The sequence below is a fragment of the Anas platyrhynchos genome, chromosome 15, assembly GCF_047663525.1.
Source record: "Anas platyrhynchos isolate ZD024472 breed Pekin duck chromosome 15, IASCAAS_PekinDuck_T2T, whole genome shotgun sequence".
In the NCBI taxonomy this organism is placed as follows: Eukaryota; Metazoa; Chordata; class Aves; order Anseriformes; family Anatidae; genus Anas; species Anas platyrhynchos.
In genome coordinates, this window is record NC_092601.1 from 16,553,681 (window position 1) to 16,577,965 (window position 24,285).

Sequence of the window (24,285 nt, forward strand, 5' to 3'; positions counted from 1 at the left end):
AAACTTTGGCATCTAGCTTTTTAAATTGCCCTTGGGTATCTGGGACATCCTCAAGGGGCAAAAAGATATGACACAGGGCTTGGAAGAGACCCGCACCCTGCTGGAGAGGTAGCTCGTGATACCTAAACACATCTAAAATTTACTATGTTCAGGCAACTGAAACCTCTCTGAGAGACTTGCCCAGGGTCACACAGGAAGGATATGGCACAGAATTACATCCCAGCCTCTCGAGATGCAGGCCAGCAACCTAAGGACTTGGTACACCTTCCTGAAGCCGGTGTCATGGTACTTACGCTAGCTGTCAGGACTCTTAGAAGCAGTACAAGAAAGATCTAAAGAGGCCTGTCAACATCTTGGTCTGAAAAATCACATGTGAAGGGAGCAAATACATTACAGGGAAAGTCCTGCATTAGTATTTCTATGGCGTCCAAAGCTGGCTGCCAACTGATATGGGTATGGATGAATTCAATTCAGTCCTTTCAGGCATTCTTTTTTTGCTTTTATTATGCATCATGCTGCCACTTCACCCTCTCTTGATTGCTGACAGCCATGCAGGAATTTTCGCATAAGCCGAAATGAGGCTATTACGTGCTGCCTGTCCTCTGTAACACGCTTCTGTCTCTAGGGGTTGGTGCACCCAGCAAATAAAAGTGCTGTTATCATCCTACAGGCTTGCTGGTGGATGGCACGTCTTGTCATTGGTAGCTATTTGTATGATGGTAACCCCAAAGGAAACGTTAAATAACACCACAAGCCAGAATCACGAACTGACATTTACCTGGACTGCTTCAAGTGCCTTCTACAGACGAACACCTAGGGTTCACACCATGCATGTCAGCACGTTCCCCTGGGCCACGAAGAACCGGGCTCACCTCATACCTTGTTGTGCTTTGTTTGTTTGTCTCCTTGTTTTTCAGTCGTGAAATGTGAATGAGTTTATAGAAGAGGAGGCTTTGTCTCTCCAGCCTTGGTAACTCCTGTTAGTTCTGCACACTTTGCACAGTGTATGCCCACATTTCATCCACCGCATTGTTCCAAATGAATTCGAACAGTCTGGTGGGTGTCTAGCACTGTAGAGCAATCCTCAGGCAAAGCCACACGGTGCCTGCAGCACAAGCTGTGGTGGGCTGAACAGAAATCTTTCTTCAGCAATGACAGAACTCGGGTCATCGCTTCACAGACCATCTTGGGAGTTTCAAGGGAACATGAGTCTGAGAGGTGCTCCCAGTGCCATGACTACAGGTGGGATGTGTAATAATCTTCTCCTGTTGTGACAGAAGCCCAAAGAATTAGGAAATGCATGACCAATACCTGACCTTTAACTAGACAAACTGGCACCATTATTTTTGCGGCTCCATTGTCTCCAGCAACCCTTTTTTTTTTCCCCCACAGGATCAACCATGGAAACAGATGCAAAGGGGAAGAGGAAGGTAAGTTTCCACCTAATATATATTGAACTTGAAGGGCAGTGAACAGCAAACAAAACTGCTGTGAAAAGGCAGTTAGTCATGCTGTTTGAATTCCAACACTATTACTGAACCCATGTCTTCCACGTTCAGATGACAGAGATATGCATCCTGTGCACTGAGTGATCTTGTCCAAGACAAAAAAGAGAGGCAGTGGGTATAAATGTCTACTTTTAACACTCCTGCATCCCCCTCTGAGAACTTTCCCTTTGCAAAGACAGACAAATGTCCACAAGCACCAGTATGCCAGTGTCGTGGCTGTGAGGCTAGGAAGCTAAACCAGAGAGTATCTTAAGCAGTGATTAGCCTTTCTGCACAACTGTAGCTCTTTTATCATTATGCCCATCTTTCTTATTTTAGATACCAGAGATTGAATCCAGCATAATCCCTCCAGGGTTGGTGAACAGTAAGAAGTCATCAGAGCTGCCGCTTGACTCCCCTGACCTGGGGGAGAAGAACAGAATTGGACATAACAAGGTACTGTTTACTCCTACCAAACGGAGCTAAATAAATTGATGGCAGTTATGACTCAGCATGCCTTTGGTGTAGATATAGCTGCAGAGTTAGAGTTTCTACAGCAACCCATTTCCTCATGCATATAATGTTCTCTCTTACACATGCTCCCAAACCTGACTTTTAATCAGACTCTACAGTTAATATAATGCAAATGGAGTACACCTTAAGCTTTGTGATAAATCTCACTTGCTCTTTACTATTCCTTAGTCAGGCAAAAATCCTGCTAACTGATCACTTATCCAATTTAAGACTAGAAAGGAAAATGGAAGGAGGCTGTTGTAGCTGTCTAATATTAGCAGCATATATCATCAATTTGCACATATGTTTTTGTCATAACATAATGAAGGTATCTATTGTAACAGGCATGAAAATGGAGCGTTCTGCTTTTTGCAAGAACCTAAAGTCTGCATTTCCTAGCTTCTATAATAATTATACAGCATTCATCACTCCTTCAGACTATTCCATCCTTAAATTTCAAATTATGGATGGAGGTTAAAGTGGGCCAGACACAGCCCCTGACCTTGTTCTTAAAGTCAACAACCACAAGATTACTAATATGTATTTTTTTTCCATTTTTACTGAAACTAGTGTGTTTCCTCCTGCAAAAGAGCACAAAGGTATATTTGGGTTTCATCAAGGAAAAGGTTTTGAAGGCCAACAACTGGAGGATCTCTATAATTTGGATGTGAGCCTTAGTCCCATCCAGAAACCCTAATTCACATGGTGATACATTGAATCCCATGGAAGTCAATTACAATACTTATGTTTAAAAGTCACAGGATTTTGGTTTTGGCCTGTGCACTTTTTAGTCACTGCCTTTAACATCTGCAATGGCAGGATGGAGAAGAGGAAAGAGAAGGAAGCAAAAAATGTCCTTTCAATTAGCTTCCTGTTTACGAGCAGCATTTGTTTCTTTCAGCGCAGAGAAATCTCAATTCCTACAACCATAGTAGTATTTTTTTAAACAGATTCGGTTCTGTCATCCCTTCTCCTATGTCTGCAAACTGCTGTGACTCCTACACACCAAGGAACTGAGGGGCATCTGAGCCTCTCCCATTTTATTTAGACAACATACTGGCTCCAGCATTCTGCTGAGTATGGCTGAGCACGAACACTTTGAGCCCCCCTCCACACACGTTCTGGCAATTCAGAGGAATGTCCAGAAGTTTCTGCAGCTGCATTTCTGAGGCAGGTGGAAATTGTACAGCAAGGTGAGGAAAATACTCCGAGGTTGTCCTGTTCTGAGGAATTAAACAGTGGCAATTACAGACGCTGAGAACCTTGGCACGTCTGGACAAGGAAGATAAGCACCAGAAAAAAAAAAGGGCAGCCATGTTCACTTGAGTAAAGACACTGAAAGCTAGTGACTTTCTTGTTAATTATTAATAGGGCAATGGGCCTGACTGATTGCTTTCCAAATCAATGCCAGGAAAGTTAGTAAATGGAGAAAGCCCTGAAAGCTGAGTCTTAGCTGCTACCTCCAGGGACTGGAAAGAGAACACCTTAGCAATTCAAGACCTGGACTTCCCACTTCTAAAAACAGCACAGAGAGGTGGAGAGGTTCTGAACATGGGAATACAAGCTTTCACTATTCATTAACATTTAACAGCTGAAACAAAGCTGCTTGGTGCACTTCTCTGAAGTGGGACCATGTTGTCAGCATAAAGGGGCAGGTCCAGCCCAGATTCTCTTCACTTAAACCCAGGTTAGATAATTCAGATGATTTCCTGCTGAGAAGAAAGAAAGTGTTGAACGAGATACTCATGTTTTTGGGAACCATCATAATGGAAAAAGTTTGTTTTGGGAACCTCATCGCTTGAACCCTTTACTTCCAGGTGGAACTTTTGCTGGATGGGGCCCAACAGGAGAAGGAAATGTAACTGCAGGAAGAGAAGCTGAGAAGCACCATACCAGAGACATAGCAATGCAAAGAATGTGTCAAGGAACAGAGAAGACAGCCACTCTCACCCAGGAGACTGACCTCACCATCCAGCTGCAGGATGACAGTTATCCATAGGGGATGGTTAAAGGCTTAGAATTCAGTTAGGCAAGGAATCAGCTTCTCAAATGACTCAGTAAGAAGCTCATTTTCAGAATACGGAATGAAAAAAAAAGAGCATATGGGAATGATGCGTGAGGTTTGCAGACACCCAGTCTGTATCTTAAATACAGTTAAGTCCCTAGAATACAGAGGAGACCAGGAGGCCTCGTGGATAAAGCAAAGGAATGGTTTTCACAAGTCCTGAGTTCTCTTCCTGGACAACCACTGATGCTCAGCGAGGTCTATGGCAAATAAGGGTGTCATCATTTTAAAATAAGAACTCTTATTTAAGAAACTGTCTGTATACAAATGAACAAACCCCATTTTTATTGCCTAAACATTCAGAGACTATGCTCTGAGTCACAGAGATTCAGATCATTTATGACAAGTTATGTTAAAGAAATCTTCCATAAACTCTGCAAACAAGGCAAAACTTGCATTTCTTGCAAATAGAGGCTTGCTGCTGCAGCTCCTGCTCCTGACAGCAAGGTGTTTCACGGGGTGCATTCTGGATTCCCATCCCTTCATAAAGAATGAGAGAACTTCCTGGGTGCTGAGGAGTGCCTGCCCCAAATGACAAAAATCAAAGACGGACCGACCGACCTACCGAGCCAAATCCCAGCTGTGACAGAGCTGTCAGTAGTAGCATACAGATGCTGGAAGATGAGCTCAGGGACTTGAAATGTGACTTCAAAGGGCTGGAGACCACCTTGGCCTAAAACCAAGAAGGAAATGCATATATGAAGCACGACAGTATTTTTTGTTTTGTTTTGTTTTTCTTCCCCCCTCTCTCATTATCCAAATAACTGAACCCTGACAACCATTACAGCTCCACCAGAGGGAACACCCTCTGGGATGCTCACATTCACTCAGCTATCTCCCCACAATTTTTGATACTGTCTTCTGGTATCTCAGTCAACCTGAGACAGATTTAATTCTACATTTCACATGCTTACCACCGCAGTAGTAATTTCATAGTAATTTCTAGGGATCCGTCTACATAAAGACAGCAGCATCTCCTCTCCATTCCCTACTAATTAAACCCCTTTTACATGGCAGTGCTGATAAGCCTCTGCTTACAAAACGCCCCTCCTCCTCCACAGCCAGTAACTGCTCTCCATCTTGCCTTAGGGAATACTTCTGCCTCTTCTGCACCTGAATAGGTTTTCATTTAATGTAACTGGAGAAGTTTTAAATCTGTACTATAGCAACCATGTGGCTGTCTGCTGCTTCTTCTGAAGTCAGTGTTAACATCCACAGGATGTTAAACTCACAGATGTCTCATATGTTTCAGAATTTATTAACTGAATCTCAAATTCTTTAGAAAGAAATACAAGTTTCCAGTGACATTTTGTCCTGATGCTGCCAATAGTTTGTGAGATCCATGAAACCCGTGTGATGTTCCCTTCCCTGCCTGCAGGCATTAGACCACAGAGTTTGAACTCTGGCTTCAGATCTCTGCTCAGAATGACTCAGTTGCTAAACTCCAAAAGAAAGAGAGCGCTTTGGAGGAAGTTCATCAGGCAGAAATAACTGGGAGCGAGTAAAGAAAAATGGAGCGCTCATTCTCCCAGTCTAGGGAAAAGAAAAAAATCATTGTCTGCTTGCTTAGAGACCACAGCTTGCTGCACAAACAGGAAGGCAACTGTGTTTTTCTAGGTATTAACTCATGGCAGCACAGCGAAGCGTTGCCAATTTGTGCCACTGCCCAAAAGAGCTTTGTGAATTGCTGAGAGTGAGCTAGACTCTTCTAAAATAGTCACTGCTGGACCAAGTCCCTCAAGGCCTGTTGAAAATCCGTGTTCAAAGCTCGTACTGCTTTCAGGAAGCACCTCAGGTAAATCTATTTATTTTTATTTATTTATTTTTCCAGCCCATTGCCAGGACAGTGTTAGTTTCTCATCCAACTCTGTGCACCGTAGCCTTGGTGTTTCCCTACCCCTGTGATGTTGCTGGAGCAGAAAGTCACTAGGAAAATCCACGGTCATACCCCGATCTCTTCAGTGCTAACGTCACAACAAGCAGAAATACAGTTCAGCTGTTCAGACAAGCCAAATCAGAAATACAGGATTTTGTTCTGAAGTTTTGCTCTGACTCATTGTCTGATATTCATAATTCATCTTCCACAGTCACCCACATATAAAATGTGTATAATCACCGGGAAGTTATGAGGCTTAACTGATTCATGTTTATGTAAGGCCTTATGATCCTCAGATAAAAATTGTTTTAGAAATGCAAAATATTGTCACAAATTAAACTTATTTTAATGTCATTATTGACTACTTTAGTAATGGGTCTGCCAGTACTTCTCTGACAAGTTTCCCCTTAGAAATTAACTTTCCAGAATACAAATTTACAAGTACATATTATCCAAACCACTAATCTACCCAGTTAAAAAGCTAAATATCTACCGTAACATGTAAAATCATTAATACACACTGGCAGGACTTGCTGACATAAATCCTAACACAGAGCTCCATGGGGAGTACAAGATACTTGTGCTTCAGAGCAAGAGCACTGGAATGCTTAAGTGTGGACAGAAAAAAAAATAAAGTGCTAGTGTTTGTCCTTCAGAGAGGCACACAGACAATCCCACTTTCTGGGGTGCTTTTAAACCTGTCCTGTTAAAATGGAGCCTATCACCCCGTAAACCCTTAAGCAACAGAACCAGCTAAGATATGGTATTTATTTTTCCTCAGGTAGATCTTGACCTCCCCTCCTCAATAGCAGCTCCTGCAATGCACTCTTCCTCTCACCATGGAAGAAAAAGTGGTAAAAAAAGCCAAAAATGGGACCTCAGCTCAAAGAAAGCAAAGTGCTGCCATTCTGAATTCAAATATTTCTTTCATCCAGTGTATTTCAGTGCCCAAATACTCAACCAAAAACTCAGCAACAAAAAAATGACCCACAAACCTACATTGCAGCAATTTCTGTGAATGAGCATCTTTTTCCCACAAGTCACCAAATCAGCTTGATGATATTCCTGATGGCCAAATCCCAACACAATACAGGAAGCTAACCATACCACAGATAACTCCAGTTGTCTCCTGAGACACATGGCCAGGCCTTTCCCATCTTCTTGGCTTAGTATTCCCAGCTGCAGATCTCTCCCAGGAAAAAAAAATAAAAAATCCTGTAGACCTAGCAGGCATATAGAGAGGAGAGTGAAGAAATTAAGACTCTTGATTGCATTTGCACAAATTTCTCTTGCATCTTTTGCTTGTAGACCCTGCTCTGCTTGTGGTGTGCTCTCCAGGCCCTCATATTGAAGAGGTAGAAGCTAAGCGTGCTGTAAGAACACAGGTAGCAGCATCTTTCTAAGGAAGAAAAAACTCCAAAGGGAAGTGATTACATATCTGAAAAGGCCTAAAGGCATGAAACTACTAATTAAAAAACAAAATTCCCCATGAAAGAGTAATAAGACGGACAATATTGAACTCCAGTTTCAGCCTATGCAAACTCAGTCTTACAAACTGCAAACACTACTTCTTTCACAAAAGACTCTGAAGAAGCCAGCTGCTCTGTGGAGGTCTGCCCCACCAGTAAGAGTGCAGCAGGCTGGGGAAAATGGGCATTTCTCTGGGCTTCAGCCATCAACTTACTCCACCTACTTTTACAGTTTTATAGTGGTGGACGGATCTACTCTAATAAATCTTCAGCAAATTGCCAGGATGTGGATGTTAAATATATAATCAGATTCATTAACAATGGAAAAGCCTGAAGGTAATTTAGTCCCCAAAAGGTTATATTTTAATATAATGCTCTGAACACATTCTAATGACTAATACAGATTGATAGCATCAATAATAAGTAACATTTCCATTCCAATTCACTTTAGAAATGCTAGCTAATTCATTCTCAACCATATCAGGAGATAGGTCGGTGTTGTTAGACACCTTGCACAGATGGGAAAACGGAGGTAGAGGATCTCGTCCGGTGATACAAGAAGCAGCACTGTTCATCAGAGGCCTGCATTTGAGAATTCCTGTTCCCCCTCTGATTGTACCTCACACTGCCACAGTTCCCAAGGTGGTTATGCTTCTAAGTACTCATCGGCTCTTTGGCGGAGAATTTCTTCCACACTTTCCCACTAGGTGGAGAAACAAGGAAAGGATCTGCCCCATGATCTCACCGACTGCTTGGAAGAGGCAACCACTGCCCCGAGGTCAGGCAGCTTCCCATACACCAGCATCTGATGTGACACACACATCACCGGGACTTTCTAAAGATGACCCTTCTTCAGCAGTTTCTCCATGCTCATAAGCAGGCCAGATCCTGGAGTCCTGACTTACCTTCCCCTCATGCTGTGGACCTTGGAAGGGGTAAAGCACCAATGGCTCTGTGAAATTTGCTGTGGGCTCTCATGTTCCTCTGCAGTTGGAGTGGAAGGTGATCTGAGACTTGTTAGATTTGCCAATTCAGAAGCACACAGTAAAAACACAAGGCAGGACTGTTTGGTCCATTTTCTATTACTTTGCAAGAGAAATACATGACCTGCAGTCTGGAGAAAACTCTGCTTTAGCAGAAAGGCCTAGAAATGGTTAATCCTTCTGGAAGATGCCACTCACCAACCTGCTAATGGAGTAATACCAAAGATGGGATTTGTCCCAAATAAAGAGCCTATTAAAACTAAATAAAAGGCTTCCAGAAGCCTTTCTTCCAAAGCATCCCCAAGAGCCTTTCTGAGGCTCTAGGGCTGCCAGACCTCAGCTGACAACACGCACTTGGCCCCTTCTCAGCTTTACCAGAATTGCAAGCAGGAAGCTGGGCTGCCGAAGTCGCTCCTTGAGCTGAGGAGGCAGCCCTGCTGAGCGAGGCCACGGCCTCTACCCCGTGCAGGAGGCACACAGATGCTGTGGCTGAGATGGCAGAGCTTGTGGAGAGCCCACCGTGTGAAGGCCAAGCTGGAGATGGGCAAACAGGTCATGAAAGCAAAGATCAGTGCCCTCGGTGTTAGCACTCTGCAGAAATCCAGGCGGAGAGGACATGAAGGAATTTCTCCAACCATCAGTGCGAGGCAGAATCCAGCTCTCTGGATTTTCAGGCTAGCACTGAGCACTGCCCACCCTGGCTGATGGCGCAGGCGTCCCCCTCACTAAAGATTGGGACAATTTGCACTCCCCCTGCCTGTTAGTCATCCCTTTATAATTACAACCAACAGGAATAAACCGAGCTTGAAACGGAGGGAGGATATTTGGGCCCTTCAAGCCTTACTCAGCATCATATGACTGCCTTCTCTTACAGCTGAACTCAGGCTCATGTTCACAAGCTGGAAGATAACCTGTCTGAAGCCAAGGCCCAGCTGGCTGAGGTGGAGAAGAGCCAAGCTGAAATTAATGCCATCAGGCTCCAAGGTAAATTCCTTGACAGCTTTGTGCAATGTTACTTCCCTTGGGTCCTACTCTACCCCTGCATTTCTTGTAACTCTGGCAGCCCTGCTCTGCCTCCTTTAGCAAATCTGCCCAATCCTTCTACCTTCACTTTTCTTTCTCTCGAGTCAGATTGAATTAATTCCTCTCCTGCTTCCCTATGAGCTTTTCTCACAGCTGAGCGAGGCACACAAGGAAGATCTGACCTAGATTAACCAGATTGTCCACATGAAGATCCCTCTCAACTCTCAGGTGTGGTACACAACTTCAAGGGACTGCTGGATGAAAAGTCAAAGGTTCTGGGGACCACCAACTGCCTACACAGGTTGCTGCTCCCCTGGGACATGCAGTGCCTGTTCTTTTGCACGCTCCCCACTTCAGAGAAACGAATCTTTTGTTTCAGCTCTTGCAAAGGGAAACTTTCTCATCCAAATTAATCCCTGGGCTTGTCACCAGCTAATCGTGATGGGGGTGTGTGGGGGCATGAGCCTTGTACGGATATGGAAATAAGACAGCCTCCCATGAGTCAGCAGCAAAGAGCAGAACACACACCTCTTGATTCTCGGTCCAGTGTCTGTTCAGTGGATTGTACAGCAGTTTATTTGCATAGGTCACGCGTGTTTGGCTCAAGATGTATCAGTATTTCAAGTCTCTGTCTGACAGGTCTGTCTTGGAAATTTTTCCTTATCTCCAAAGAATAATTCAAGTGCTGCACCTGCATATCAAAAGCTTGGCAAGAATTCTCTCTGTGTTCAGAACAATCACCAAATGGGTTTACTGTCATAATTCTTTTGAAATACTTGCAGAGAAAACAGTGACGATGACAAGCCAAGTTCTGTTTTCAGTTATATGAACTCAATTCAATTTACTGCAGTACAGTTAAAAAAAAAAAAAAAAAAGCAGGTACGGAGAACAGACGCTTGGCTCCTGACCAGGAAGATATTTTGAAACCTGAAATGTTTCTAGCTGGTCCAGGACTGAGTTGTTCAAGTGTAACACTCCAGCTCAGGGCAGTGAGGTCAGTGCATCCATAATCCAACCAGACAGATGCATCGTAATGGCTGCACTATCTCAAATCCTGCACGGCTGCTGCAGTAAGCCTGGCCAACGCCAAGCAGGACTTGGACCTGATGAAAGAGCATTTGGAAGAGAAGGAGGAGAGCAAAGTGAACCGTGGTTCCTGGTCTCTAAACTCAATACTGAAATCACAATCTGGAAGAGTAAATACAAGACAAGAGCCAAAGAGCTGGAAGAAACAAGGTGAGCACTCAGCTTTCAGGAAGAATGGGACAGGACTTAAGGTGGTTTATTATTTAGTTTAGCTGCTGAGTCACAGCTTACAGACGTGATCTGTTGGAACTCAACTTGCTAAGAGAGAAAGGAAGTAGAATGCTCTGGCTAAGAGAAAAGAAAAAATAAATACTTGCAATAATAAACAGAGACTATTGAGCCCTAACACTTGTACACTAACAACAGAAAACCAATGCTGAACCTTTCCAATAAATGCTTGTAGTTGAATAGCCTTTCTTTACTCCAACAGCCCTACAAAAGCCACTAGCATTTCCTAACAATAAAGAAAGCACCGAAGCAGATTAAATCCATTACAACCTGGACTTTGAGATCTAGTATTATAGGCTAGAAGTTCAGCCAATCTTTGTAACAGTCTCTCTAACAGACCTAACATAAAGATGCTTTCACATAGTCCTAACTCCTGTTGCTATTAAGACACCTGGAGGGCTTCACTGTGAGCCTGAAACAAGTTGAGACAAAATAAGCTCCTACATCTCTGCCTTAGTTGCACAGATCTTCACAGGGAGGGAAGCTGCTTTGCTCTTAGACGCTACCCCAGTCCTTGCGATATCTGAATGTGAAGTGGAGGAGTCTATCACTAGGTAACAATCCAGCAATAAAGAGCTGAGCTGCAGCCTGATCTGTCTCATCCACACACGGAAGGGAAGATCCAGCCACATCCCAGTAGCAGTTTTCATTCCCTTTTCAGAGATTGCTTCCAAGATTACTGGTGAAAACAGCAATAGCGCTCAAGGAGGTGACAGCTGCTGACTTCTACTACTCCTCACTCCATGAGCTACTTACTCACCAAGATATTTCTGCCCTCCTTCCCTCAGGACAATGCTGGCTGTGAGGCTTCAGGAAGCAGAGCAGACAGCTGAATCAGTCCAAGCCCGTGTTGGCAGCCCAGAGAAAACTAAGCAGAGGCTTCAGACAGAAGCGGAGGACCTCACTCAACCTGGAAAAGGCAAGAAAGCCAGCCATTCAAGAGCATCCAGCACAAGCCTGATGAGCAAGATCTGGTGCTGGAGTCTTTCTGTTAATTCCCTGATCCCTTATTTCCTAGTATTTTAAGATATCTCTATCAAATGTCACAGTAATCTGTATGGCCCTGAGAAGCAAGGCTAAGATTTATCACCTCGTGAATAAACCTAGATGAGAGCCGCAGCAAATTCCTAGGAGCACTCAGCATGCTTCTTGTAAACTCATTAACTGTCTTCCAGAAACAAGAGTGCAGCTGAAGCAAAAGCCCTCCCTCACTGCAAGGCAAGGTATTCATCTTCTTTTTAAGGATAATGATATCCTGCTTTGAACTTTGCAGTGTTGCAGTACCGGTGGGTTGGCCACTGGTTATTAACTACCACGCTCAAAGCAGATCTAAACAACGTGTAGCTTAAACACCAGCAATGAATGCTCCTTCATTAAATTAGTATTTCTCCTCTTGCTAGTGCTAGTGTAAGAGCATGAATAGCAGTGCAACTGTGGGACATTTGAATAAAAATGTTACTTAAAATAGGCACAAAGGCTGCTCCAAATCCACTGAAGTCCTTGGGTTCCTGCCAGTGACTGCAGTTGGCTTTAGAACAGGTCTCAAGAGCTGACAATCCCACATACAGCAGTACAGTGCTGGGCTGAAAATCTGTTTCACCGTCACTTTCTTTAATGAAGCAGTCCTTTATTCTTTGGTTCCTGTGGTGTGCTTATCACCATGGTATCTGAACGCATGTGCAGATCATAAAGATATGTAGAATATTTGTGATTAAAAGCTCCTAGGAAAGAAAAATGTACCTTTATTCTTTCCCTTCATGACAAGCAGTTAAACACGGTCTAAAATAGTCTTGAATAACATCTTGTTTGTAACTGAATCGTCTTTGAAATAGTCACACTAATCAACCCAGGCAATTACTAACAGCACATCTGCACAAGGAATATCTGAAGTGGAAAACATTTGCTCCACAGCAGCATCATTATAACCACAGGAGCAAGGAAGACTATCACACTGCTGGGAACTGGGTGATCTTGTTAAATTCCTAATGGTGAGGAAAGAAAGCCTTGTAAACATTTTAATCACCCATTCAGAGTGACCACGAGAAACCCTGCCAGTCATTAGAGCGGCTGCCAATTTAACTGCGACTAGCTGGCAGGACACACTGAGAAGTGAAGTGAAAAGAAAACTTGTGTCCAGTGAATGCTTGGCTTTATCTTTCCAGGCCAACGCCGCTTGTGCTGCCCTGGACAAGAAGCAGAGAGCCTTTAATAAGATGCTGGTGGAAGGGCAACAAAAAATATGAAGAGCTGCAGGTGGAAGTGAATATTTCGCAGAAGGAATGTGCATTGACTGGAAACTCTGAGCTTAAGAGTGGCTGTGAAAAACCCTTGGAGCACCTGGAATCTGTGAAGAAAGAACATGGCCCTTCATGGTAAGTACTGGCTTGACATTAAAAACCTCTGCAAATCATTGGCCGTTCGATTCCTACTTAGCTATTCCTTATCTCCTATGGTATCTGCTAGCACCAATTCCAGTTTTCTTATTTCTAGCAGTGCTTTTCATTCCCTGGCAACATACGTTGGAAGCACTGAAGTCACAAGTTAGATTCTGCTCTTGGGACTGGGTCTGCATTCACCCCAGCACCCAGTTCACCCAAGATACTAACAGTCACCTGTGTGCTGCCTCCAGGAACTGACTCTTGGGACAATACTTGGAAAGATCCTTTCTGAACCCCCAAAACAAGATCACAATAGCAGCTTGATTGTGCTCACTGTTATACCAGGAGGTCATCACTCCAAGCTGGGCCACGTAGCATCACCAGAGTGCTACGTAAGGTGATAACAAACTGGTTACTTCATTAGACTTAAATACAATAGAAGCTGAAGTCCCAATTCCAGCTGCCAGCATCCTCCCTAATTCTGAGCAATTCCCTCAAAAGACGATTTACAATCACCACCTTTACTCTAAGCAGATGAAGCTCCCTTTAACCTCAGTGAGGAGAATTAGGCATCTCCAGAAATCAGTTCAAAGGAAGTCAGCTAAACTCCTGCACAGAGTCTCCCCTCTTGGCATCACTTCTCCCCACTTACTATATAGGGAGAGCAGCTGCCTTTTTTTTTTTTTAACTTCTGTAAATTACAAAAATTGATCTTCTACAGGAGGCTGAAAGATGACACCGTAAATGTTTTGAAGATGCTACAATCTGCTGCCCTTGCAGCCAACAGAAATCAGTGATGGACTCTCTGGCACAGCCCCAGGGCTTTCTGGGCTACCTCCCCCAACCCTTTGCTCTGCCCTCCATCACCTGGCACAGAGCCGCACTCTGCTGCACAGAGATGATGCAGAGTCCCATTTCCATTCTGTATGAGCAGCCATCTGAAAGGGGGAGAGGGGAAGGCTGGGTTAAAAACTGGAAGAAATTTCTCGTGACTTAATGGGCTTCATTCTTCCGCCTCCACAAACACATGCAGCTAGTGTGGCTCATTCAGAAATCCAGGATAATATTTAGCAATGAAAAAAAAGGGCAGCTAATGTAAAGTGACTGGAACCATTTCATGCCACTTCCATTCAAAGAATCTGTCTGGTGCACTTGGTAAAGTTCACGGTCCTGAAATAAACCTATCATATGAAATATCTGTTTTCTTCCCTAGAGGAAATTAAGGTTCTGATCAATCAGCTGGGGAAGGGAGGGAACAGCATTCATGAGCTGCACAAGATAAAGAGACTGGAGACTGAGAAGGATGAACTGCAGGTGGCACTGGAGGAGGCAGAGTGTGCCCTGTGGTACAGATGTGAGAGCTGCAGGCAGGTCCAATGCCTACTGCTCACCTTCCACCAGAAGGTGGTGTGTGTATAACCCTACAAAGAGTATTTATTCATCCTTCTGTTGCATATTTCCTTACAGGCTGAATAAAGTAAACTGATTTTCATTCAGCTTGAACTGCTTCAGGTTGAAGCTGCCATTTGAAAGCTGTCATGTTCTATTTAAAATGTGTTCGTAAATGGCTCAGTTCAAAATTCTGGTACCACAGTTACGAACAGCTTTGGAAAGCTACTGTGTTTTTGTTAGTTGGTGGGCAATAACGTGATACTAAGGCTGGATTAGAGTCAACAGAACAGAATGTTGCACCATATGCTTCACTGGACTCCGCAGAAAATCACCAGCATGCAACCCAGTCTCTGCAGGTGAGTCTGGAGGCTGAAGTGACAGGGCATGCTGAAGCTCTTAGGCTCAAGGAGATGGAAACTGACCAGAACAAAATGGAAATCCAAGTGGATCGTGCCAACAGGAATAACAGTGAGCTTGTCAAGACACTGAATAAACTGCAACAGCATCTCAGGGTAAATTGGAGAGGATGTAAGCAGGTACCTGAATGGGAAAGCATGCCAGTTGTATTTTATAGCTTAAGCAACAAAGCAGTAGGTTTTGTACTCTTGTTTAGACTGTCATCTTGAATATAAAATCAATTTGTTCCAAAGCCCTGGTTCTCCCAGTCATACCAATTCAACCTGCAGTAGTTCTGACAAACCTTACACAGGATAAGCATTAATGTCAGCTTTTGTCAAAGTAGAAACCCAAAGATCTATCTGTATGTAATTAAAACAAGAAAAGTTGTGCTGTTAGGGGAAATGGATCCACTGCACTTGTTGTTTGAATGGTATAGCCATGTAACAGACTGGAAACTAACCAAGAAGTACAACTAAGGAGTTTCCTTTGGCTCTTCATTTCAAAAATAAAACCCAGTAAACTAGTAAAAAAAGCCAGACTCTTTGCTGGAATAAAGTAATATAATTGCTGCCAAAAATCCAGTTTTAGTAACTAAAAGAGTAACAAAGATTCTTTCTTTCTCCCTCTAATTACACTATGTATATACAGACACAAACCTAACCCATCCTCAGTTACATCAGTCTCAAGTCTGAAATACTTCTCTTAAAGTCAGTGTGGCTACAGTCATATGACAGGCATATACGATACTGGGATCGAGCACTTTTAACAACAACAAAAAAAAAAGGCATCACCCTAAAAAAGAGCTTTGCAGGGAGACCTCCTACAACTTTCAGCTTCCTCTCCATTCATTATTTTCATTAATCTTTCATCTGCTTTCAGGACCTTTGGAAGCAAATGGATGAGGATGCTTGCCAGCATGGGGAGCTGCAGGAACAACACCTCAGCCTGTTACAGCCAGAGCTGGAAGCAGTACGGACTGGACTGGGCTGGAGGGCAGCGAGGTTGAAAACCCTACCTTAAAAAGGACAGCGTAAGATTCTGCCTCCAATGAAACCACAATTTTGCTCTGTGTTTCCATGGTGCTGGGATTTCTTCTATGGAACGTAGCCCACAGCAAGATCCATTTTAGTGAAATTTTACAGATTGCAGTATGAAATGACATACCTGCCGTCTTTTTTTTTGTGTGCATAGAATTTAGAAGCCACTTTAACATTCACCATTACAGCCTGCAGTTCTTTTCCATAAAGGAAACATTGCTCATATTTGCAAGGAAGAAAGTATAACTTCTGGAAAGGACTGATACCATGAAAAGCGTTTCTCAGCTGCAATTAAGGGACATCAGTTATAAAAATTGGGTCATAAATGCATTTTTTATTCAAATAGATTAGCAACGCAATCAATTCATTTACTTACAACTGACTGATGATGAAAGAACACATTTTTAGCAAGTGAACTGCCATCTCCATGCTAAATTTGGAGTTTAGAAGTTTTGTTATACGGCACCTATAAAGCTCAGAACCTGCGCAGTGTTCTGGAACACAATGGCACATTTACTTGATGTTGTTTTGCTAGAGAGCGGCGTGTTGCTAGAATGCAGTTGTTCTGTTAAAGCCCTTGTAGTCCTCCTTCCTTAGAGTGGGGCTCATTTTTTTTTATTATTATTTTTACAGCAACAACAGTCCTCCAATGATTCATATCAGCAAACAGTAAGCACTAAACGAGCTGTGGAGCTCATATTTTCCATGAGATAAAAAGACATACATATCATAAATTCTGGAGCAGAAACTACATTCGTTTGTTGAGATTGCAATCAAACACGGTTTCAGTCAGGTCTAAAGCCAGCTGCTGCTACTGCAGCTTCACTTGGAAATAAATAATATTGGTATATATAATCAAATCCATACACACAAATATCCAGTAAAACAGACTCAGGCTCGAGGACTTCATAAACAACACAGTCTATCTCTGCCTCAGAGGTGCATCATTATTTTAGCTTTCATTTAACATGACAATAAATATGCAGGTCCTAATGTTCCGTAATGCAGATACAGAGGGGGTGAATCCCACTTGGCTTAACAGTGCAAAAGTTTAGAGAAAAACAAACTGCAGAAAACCTATCCGCAAACCACTTTGGGAGCTGAGCAGTTAACGTATTCTGGGTCTCCAGGACTTCTTCCTGCCCTCTAGAAATAGTCTGCTTGCTATTAAATGCAAGCTAGAATCTGACCTTCAGCACACTGTTAATGAACATGAGGAAGTCATCAGCAAGCACTGTAAAGCTGATGAGAAAGCACAGAAAGCTGTGGCTGATGCAAGTCACCTCCCCACCCTTCTGCCCTTTATGTTGGTAGCTAGAAACCTTGAGGTATATATTCCATTATTTTTCTCCAGTTCTTATTTGTAGGGCATACTGCTGATTATATATGTTAGCTGTTGCATTGCTCTTTATGATCCTAAAAAGCAGAATGCTTGTTAGCTCACTGATTGCAGTTTGGCAAAATTAATCCACAAAAGAAATCTACTTCCTCTATGCCTCTCTCGTAATCTACATCACAGATGGCACCCTGAGGAATTCCTCCATTTCCTCTCTCGTTATCCCTTCTTTCACTTATTGCACAATTCCACTCATCACACCTCTAAGGCCTCCAACACAAGAGTAGGCAGGCTTCCCTTTCTAGCTAGTCAATGGCATTCGTAACTGGCACAGAGGGGAGAAAACTTGCCAGCACTCAGCAGATTGCTCCGTTGGCACTGTACTGACAGCTGGCACTTCAAAAATATCATAACTAGCTATGGATTTAATGCACAGTTTCCTCCCTGAGCGAGGATGAGCCTCCTGCCTTTCTGCTTTAAGCACATTCAGACAATATCTTTACTTTCCATCTATAGCAATTTTAAGCCACCTTCTTTCCATTGAAGGGTAGAAATCAAAGCTCAAAGTATTATTAGAACCAAAGCTATTGACTTAATAGACAGGGATAATGCCTTTGCTTACCTCCAGTGAGCATGCTGTCACCTGGTTTAGAGCTGTCCAAGTCAGCTGGGATTACTTCCCTTGAGTTCAATGGATCCAGTCTCCAGAAAGGCAGCCTATGACACAGAAAAGTTAATGAGGCAAAGTATCTCAGAAGGCAACATACAGGTATTGGGTCTACATATCTAGCTTTCAGTGCTCTGTATAAATAGCTGTGCTGTCAATCTGTTCCATACCTTCCTCATGGGCTTCCTTTATGGCAAAAGAGCCATGTCAAGAGCAGGACCACAGCAAGAACCTGAAAGAAATTAAGAACGATTAAATGGCAATACAAAAATCTGTAATTTAATACTGAATAGGCTGAGCAGCTAGGCCTGAAAGGAAGAAAAGCAAACCGTCACAAAACTCGAGTCTAAGAAAAACACGTACAAATATATTAGACAGCTCATTCCAGCTGAGCAACTGTGAAACTCTTTCCTGCACCTCAGTTTCCACATTCAGCACAAATATCTGAAAAGGAATGTTTCCATTTAACAACCAACACGTCCCGAAGGAAAATGGGAAAAGGAAAACCAGACTAGGCGGAAAAGATGCACGTAGGACACTCTCAGTCCACTGGAGCGCAAGAGAACTGCAGCACTTTGTGCCCTGTGCAGAACTCATCAATCACGAGCTTTACGGTGCTGGAACACAGCAGGAACAAGCTACTGGTATCAGCAGCTGATCTGCAGCCACAAAGGAAGATTTGCAAGGGGTACTGTCTGCAGCGGTAGGACTTGCTGTTTATTTTTGGGCTGCAACAAAATCCTAGAGCTTGAGCACCTCCAAACTCCCAGGGTAGACACCATCTTCCTATTTCTTTTTTCTGATTCTCACAATTCCATATCAACACTTCAGGCCCCTTCTGTGATTATTTATCCTAACTGCTCCTTTTCAGATCAAAGAACTGGATATCGCGTTATACTCTGAATAGAAACACCATGTGCAGACTGAAAATTCTGCACAAGAGGCCTGTCAGCGAGTTGACCTTCCACAAAAACATGGCAACAAAACCAACCAGCACGTGCAGGAATAGCTGGAGAAGCTGCAGAACTGAAAACCTGGAGAGTCTAATTGAGACAGTTGTATTTATTCCCTGCTCTAGCTTGCTGCTCCATCACACAATCACATCTCATGCCCCATGGGCACTTTCTCTCCACAACACCCACTGCAGGACGTCACCATTCAGTCCACTTTGATAGCTTCCCTGTAGGCATAAGGGCCATTGTGGCCTCAAACACCCCTGTGGGGACGCTCACCCCAAACCATGCAGCATTCTTCACAAAGAATTCCTCTCCCCTCCCTTCTTCGCAGCCACTTCCTGACCTCAAACACAGTCTCCAGTAATTGTGCTCATACTTGGGCATATAAATCACAGCAATTAGCTACCATTCTTTAGGGCCATGATCATATTCTTCACCCTGCTGTCATACCGAAGGAACACAGCAGACGTATTCCAAGACAGTTTTTTTTTTTCTCATGCAAACAATTATCTCCTTAAATCATATCTCTGCTACAGGCACAAGAGGCCAACCAAAGCCTGTCCACGTAGGGGAAGATCACACACAAATTAGATGACACAGAGAAGAGGGATGGGGTGGCTGAGTCAGCTCTAAGACTGCACACCAGGAATTGTGCCTCAGCAAGCAAAGGGCTCACTTCTGGGGAGATCATCCGAGTGCCTAAACCTTCGTCCTCCTTGTCAGTTGTTCAGGAATCGGCTCTGAAGCTGGAGCTCATATCTGAACCACCTGTCATGAATTTATTAGAGCAGAAAAGGGCGTGGAACTGAGATGAAGAAAGCATAGGTGTGTTCTTGAAACTGATTCATGCAGTTCCCTACAAACAGACTTGGAGAATCTGTCACTTTTCATGCATGGAAATAAGCTCTGAAATGGCAAGTGAGTGGTACAGATGTATTTTCACTAACAGTAAAACAGAAAGGGGAAATGAGCAGCATCCTACTACTTGCAAAAAATATCATTAAGAGCTAAATCTTCTTAAGGGTACCAGAATTGCATGGCAAGGACCTCTCTTAGGAAAAAGTCCCCCTCATCTGGGGGGCACGGTTCTCCAGGACACTTCCCTACACCCCAGCAGCCTAGCAGGGAAGGAAGGGACAAAACTACACAAAGCAAGTACCACCTAACTCCTACTCCCTCTCTGCCTCCCTCCAGGGGAAAAAAACAAGGGGTTGCACATCGTTGCTTAACGAATGGATTTCTTTACACGGCGAGGTCTGATGGGAACGTGCCTACACACTTGTTGTGGGTTAACCCTGGTAGGCAACCAAGCACCGCTCACACTCCTTCCCACCCCACGCTCTCCCAGTGGGACAGGGGAAGAGGAAGGGAAAAACAAAAGCAAGAGCACCTGTGGGTCGAGATAAAGCTTGTTTAATAAGCAAACGAGAAGTGGAAGAATAGAGAAAGAAAACAAAACAAGTGATGAAAAAGCAATCACTCACCACGTTGCCCAGGCAGACCAAGGCACAGAAAGTTCCTGAGCAAAAGAAGGCTGATTTTCCTAAACCCACTCTTCCCCCTTTTTATTGCTGAGCACGACGTTACATGGCACGGCACATCTCTTTGGTACCTTCAGGTCCCATCCCCACCTCTTGAACATCCCCAGTCTGTTCACTGGGGGGGAACAGAGTGAGAAACACAGAAGGCCTTAATGATATGCAAACACCATCCAGCAACAGCTAAAACATCAGTGTGTTATCAGCATTGTTTTGGTCACAAATCTAACACACAGCACCATGAGAGCTGCTGTGAGGAAAGTTCTCCGTCCTGGCCAGACCCAGTACAACTTTATAGCATTTTATTTTCTTTCTAGCAAGATTTTGAAAGGTAAATGAGATGCTGCTGCACTACAGCTTTAATCTTGTTTCTTCCAGAGTACTGAGCACCTTGCCAAGAGCCACCCATTGAAAAACTGCTAGAGATTACAGCAACAGCTGTGAGATTGCAAAGAAGCCTGCACGAGGAGACTAGGAGAGACTGAAAAAGTGTGCAACAACCTGCAGATAGAAGTTACCTGTGTGAGACCTGAGACTTCAAGTATACCTTGAATAACAGAGAACATCATCACTACTTGAAAAGTATCCGTAGTAACACAGATCTTTGGATTTTAAGGCAACGATAGAAGGTGTGATCTGGAATGTCTCTTGCAAATAATTTGTCTCATTAATAGTCTTAATAAAGCTTATTGTATGGTAAAAAAAAAATGAAGTTGTTCACAGTGCTGTGAACACTATCACCTTGCTATTATTCACCAAGCCCTGCCCGGACAGCTAGAACAAATGCATTTAGGCACATAACCTTTGTACAGCAGGCTAACAGCAGGGCAGGTGCTGCCAAGCATCACACAGTTGACACTTTGCTCTAGAGGTGGTCACTCAGAGCCCAAGCCTCGGGGCAGCCAGCCTGAGCACGCAGCCTCCTACCTGCCTCACCACAGATCTCCTCTGGCAGGGAGGAAAAAGCAGTCAGCATCAAACTCGGCATTTCCTAGAAAACCAGCATGCAGGAAGACTGCACAGTGAAAGGCCGATCAAGCTGCAAGCAGTGGAAGCAGCCTGCCTTCCTTCTTTTTGCATTATGACCATTGCACAAACTGCACAAAGGTAAAACAGTTGTCAGGCAGGACGTTGTATTTAACAGCAAAACCAGCAGGACAATTGGACACGTTGACTTTCCATGCTTAGAGGTCCTGAATTTGCAGTTATTTAGATCACCAGTGGCTTCATCTGATCTTAAGACAAATGTTCTCGACAATTCAAGAATATTACTGATGCAAATTAAATTTTGATAAGTTATTAGCATCTAGATGGCAGTTCCAGAGATGCAAGGAATGCACTTAGGAAAAGTGACATGTCTTCTGTCCTTTTAAGCACCAGGCATGATATGATACTCTGCATTGGAAACTGCTGGGGTGGATAATACACATCTAGAATGCCTCTCAAGGCAAGTGTTTTAATCCACAAATACGCGTTCACTTATCTAACAGCCCGCTTACAAAATACCTCTTTTTGGCTAGCTGGTACCAACTGCATGCACTTGCTGTTTAAAAAATACAAATAACAAAGAAACAGAAAGGATGTTCCATTTCATTTTTTTTTTTTTTCGAGTATATCTTGAGGTCAGCTTGTATCTAAACTATTTCTACAAAGATCAGTTCAGCCTAGCCAGTGAGGCCTTAATCTCAAGAAACATTGGCATCCTTTCTGGATTACCACCACTTAATTGCATCAGCAATACAGCAGGAACAAAGGTGGAAAATTCTCTGGAAAGCTATGCTGGAGACAAGGCCTTAGCCTTTAATGCGTAAAAGCTCTGCAGAGTTCCTCATTTAGATACTTTCACCCCATCTGGTGCAAAATATAAAACCATGCTTAAACGCAATTTCATTCCTGTTACGTAATTTTACTTGGCCTAGTTGAGTATCTTTAATCTGTGCAGCTGATCTAGTTTTATTGTTAAGCCAATAAGGGCTGCAATGATTACGTATCTTGGGGTTACAGAACCACAGCAACTCTAGCTTACGGGACCATCGAATCTAACCTCCTTCCTCGATGTAAGATCTTACACTGGGCTTTAGCTGCTATGGCACATATTTGTCTGATCTGTTCTTAAAAGCCTCTAAGAAGAGCCCACGTCTTGCCAAGGCGGTCCAACACAGCGCATGACTAGTTCAAAGGAATCACCGAAACATTTTTTCACTGTAACCCAGATCTGCCTTGCTGTTATTTTAGCTTATGGCTTCTCACCCTACCCCCAGTGGACACAAGAGAACAAATTGTTCCTTTCCTCATGGCAACAGCCTTTTATCTATTTGAAGACTCACCACGTTGTTCCGCAGCTTTCTGTTCTCTGAACAGGCTCTATAAAAGTCATGTGCTCAAAAACTATATCATTATTGCCATTTTTTCCTCCAAGTGATCCCAATTTCATCTCTTGTGGAGCCCAGTGCTGGACATACGCTTCCAGCACAGGTCAGCAGTGCAGGATGGCTTCCTGCACGCATCTTACTGGTAGATTTCATACCTATAGGGACCTGCACGGTGTTCAAACCTTCTCCAGCAGAAGGAAATGGATACCTATTTAGCTCACAACCCACAGCAGCCCCTCCATCCTTCCTTGCAGCACAGCCAGCTGCCCAGCTCTCCTCATCTCATAACCGTGAAGTTACGTTGGAGTACACAGCAGCACACCTGTCAATAACTGCATCCCTTTTTTATTTTGTAGACTTCCCATCTTGCATTCTAGTTGTTTGATACAGCCTCAAACTCCATCCCACCTTCAAATACAGCAATTACACTGCCTGTTTCGTTGCGGATGAGTAATGGAGCCAGGGTAGCTCCCCGTACAAGCACTGGCATCAGGTACATTTTCCCTCAACCAGTTTTGCAACTCCCTTAGAGCAGTATCACCTAAACTGGTTCTCCAGTTTATTATTAGAACATCCTGCAGGCCACTGTCATAAGTCCTACTAAAAAAAAATAAAATCAAGATATATGACGTGCACTGCCTCACCCCTGTCTGCAAGCCCAGTCGTGGTGCCAGAAGAGGACATGAGATTGGCTCAATTCATGCACTACAAGGCCACACTGGGTGGCATTCACCTTCTTACAAACTCTTTATTTTCCTCAGAGACCAGAAAAAAGCATTGCCAGGCCCACTTCAGTATTTTATAAGAAACTTATTTTCATTCCTAACCAGTCCAATCCTATAAACCTGGAGGCGAGGGGTTATTTGTTTAATTAAGTATCTGGCTTAACCAGGTGTCAGAACTCCCCTGACACAGGCTGAGTGCAAGCATCAGCCAACAATAATTTCAGATGAATTGGACCATCCAAAGTGCATTTTCACCCATAAATCTCCACCTTGCTGCCTTGTCCCGTTGCAGTGACCATTAGAATAATGCTTGTTGAGATCACGAACGTGTGCTACTTTAATGCTGGCTGCATATCTGGGATGCTGGCGTTCTGGATAGCGAAGTGTCCAGGAAAGTATCAACAATAAAATGGCCTCAGGTTGTGCCAGGGCAGGTTCAGGTTGAAAATTAGGAGATATTTCTCCTCAGAAGGAGCACTCAGGCGGGTTGCCCAGGGATGTGGTGGCGTCACCGTCCCTGGGGGTGTTTGAGGAGAGGTTGGTGCTTGGGGACATAGCGGGTGACATTGGTAGTAGGGGGTTGGACCAGACGGCCTTGAAGGTCTTTTCCAATTTTAACAATTCTATGATAATTAACATTGGGGCTCTCACTCCTCACTGCGCATGCGCCCCCTCCCTTTGTGTCTATGCATGAGGCGCACCCCCTCCGCCCCCCACTCCCCCCCCCACTCCACCCCGCGCATGCGCAGTTCAGC

General features: G+C 43.7%; 2 long non-coding RNA genes across 3 annotated transcripts; one reads left to right on the top strand and one right to left on the bottom strand.

Annotated features, from left to right (window-relative positions):
• Positions 1-8,267: 8,267 nt before the first annotated feature.
• LOC113845266 (uncharacterized) lies at positions 8,268-16,441 on the top strand. 2 transcript variants are annotated; one of them, XR_011803601.1, is made up of 4 exons: positions 8,268-9,377; positions 11,519-11,649; positions 12,893-13,102; positions 15,779-16,441. It is a non-coding gene; the product is annotated as an uncharacterized lncRNA (long non-coding RNA). The 2 variants fall into 2 exon arrangements; XR_011803602.1 differs by lacking the exon at positions 8,268-9,377 and adding an exon at positions 9,391-10,652.
• Positions 11,504-24,200, bottom strand: LOC110352836 (uncharacterized). The gene is made up of 3 exons (XR_011803603.1): positions 18,110-24,200; positions 17,895-17,989; positions 11,504-11,640 (listed from the first exon to the last, which is right to left on the bottom strand). It is a non-coding gene; the product is annotated as an uncharacterized lncRNA (long non-coding RNA).
• Between the last annotated feature and the right edge of the window lie 85 nt (positions 24,201-24,285).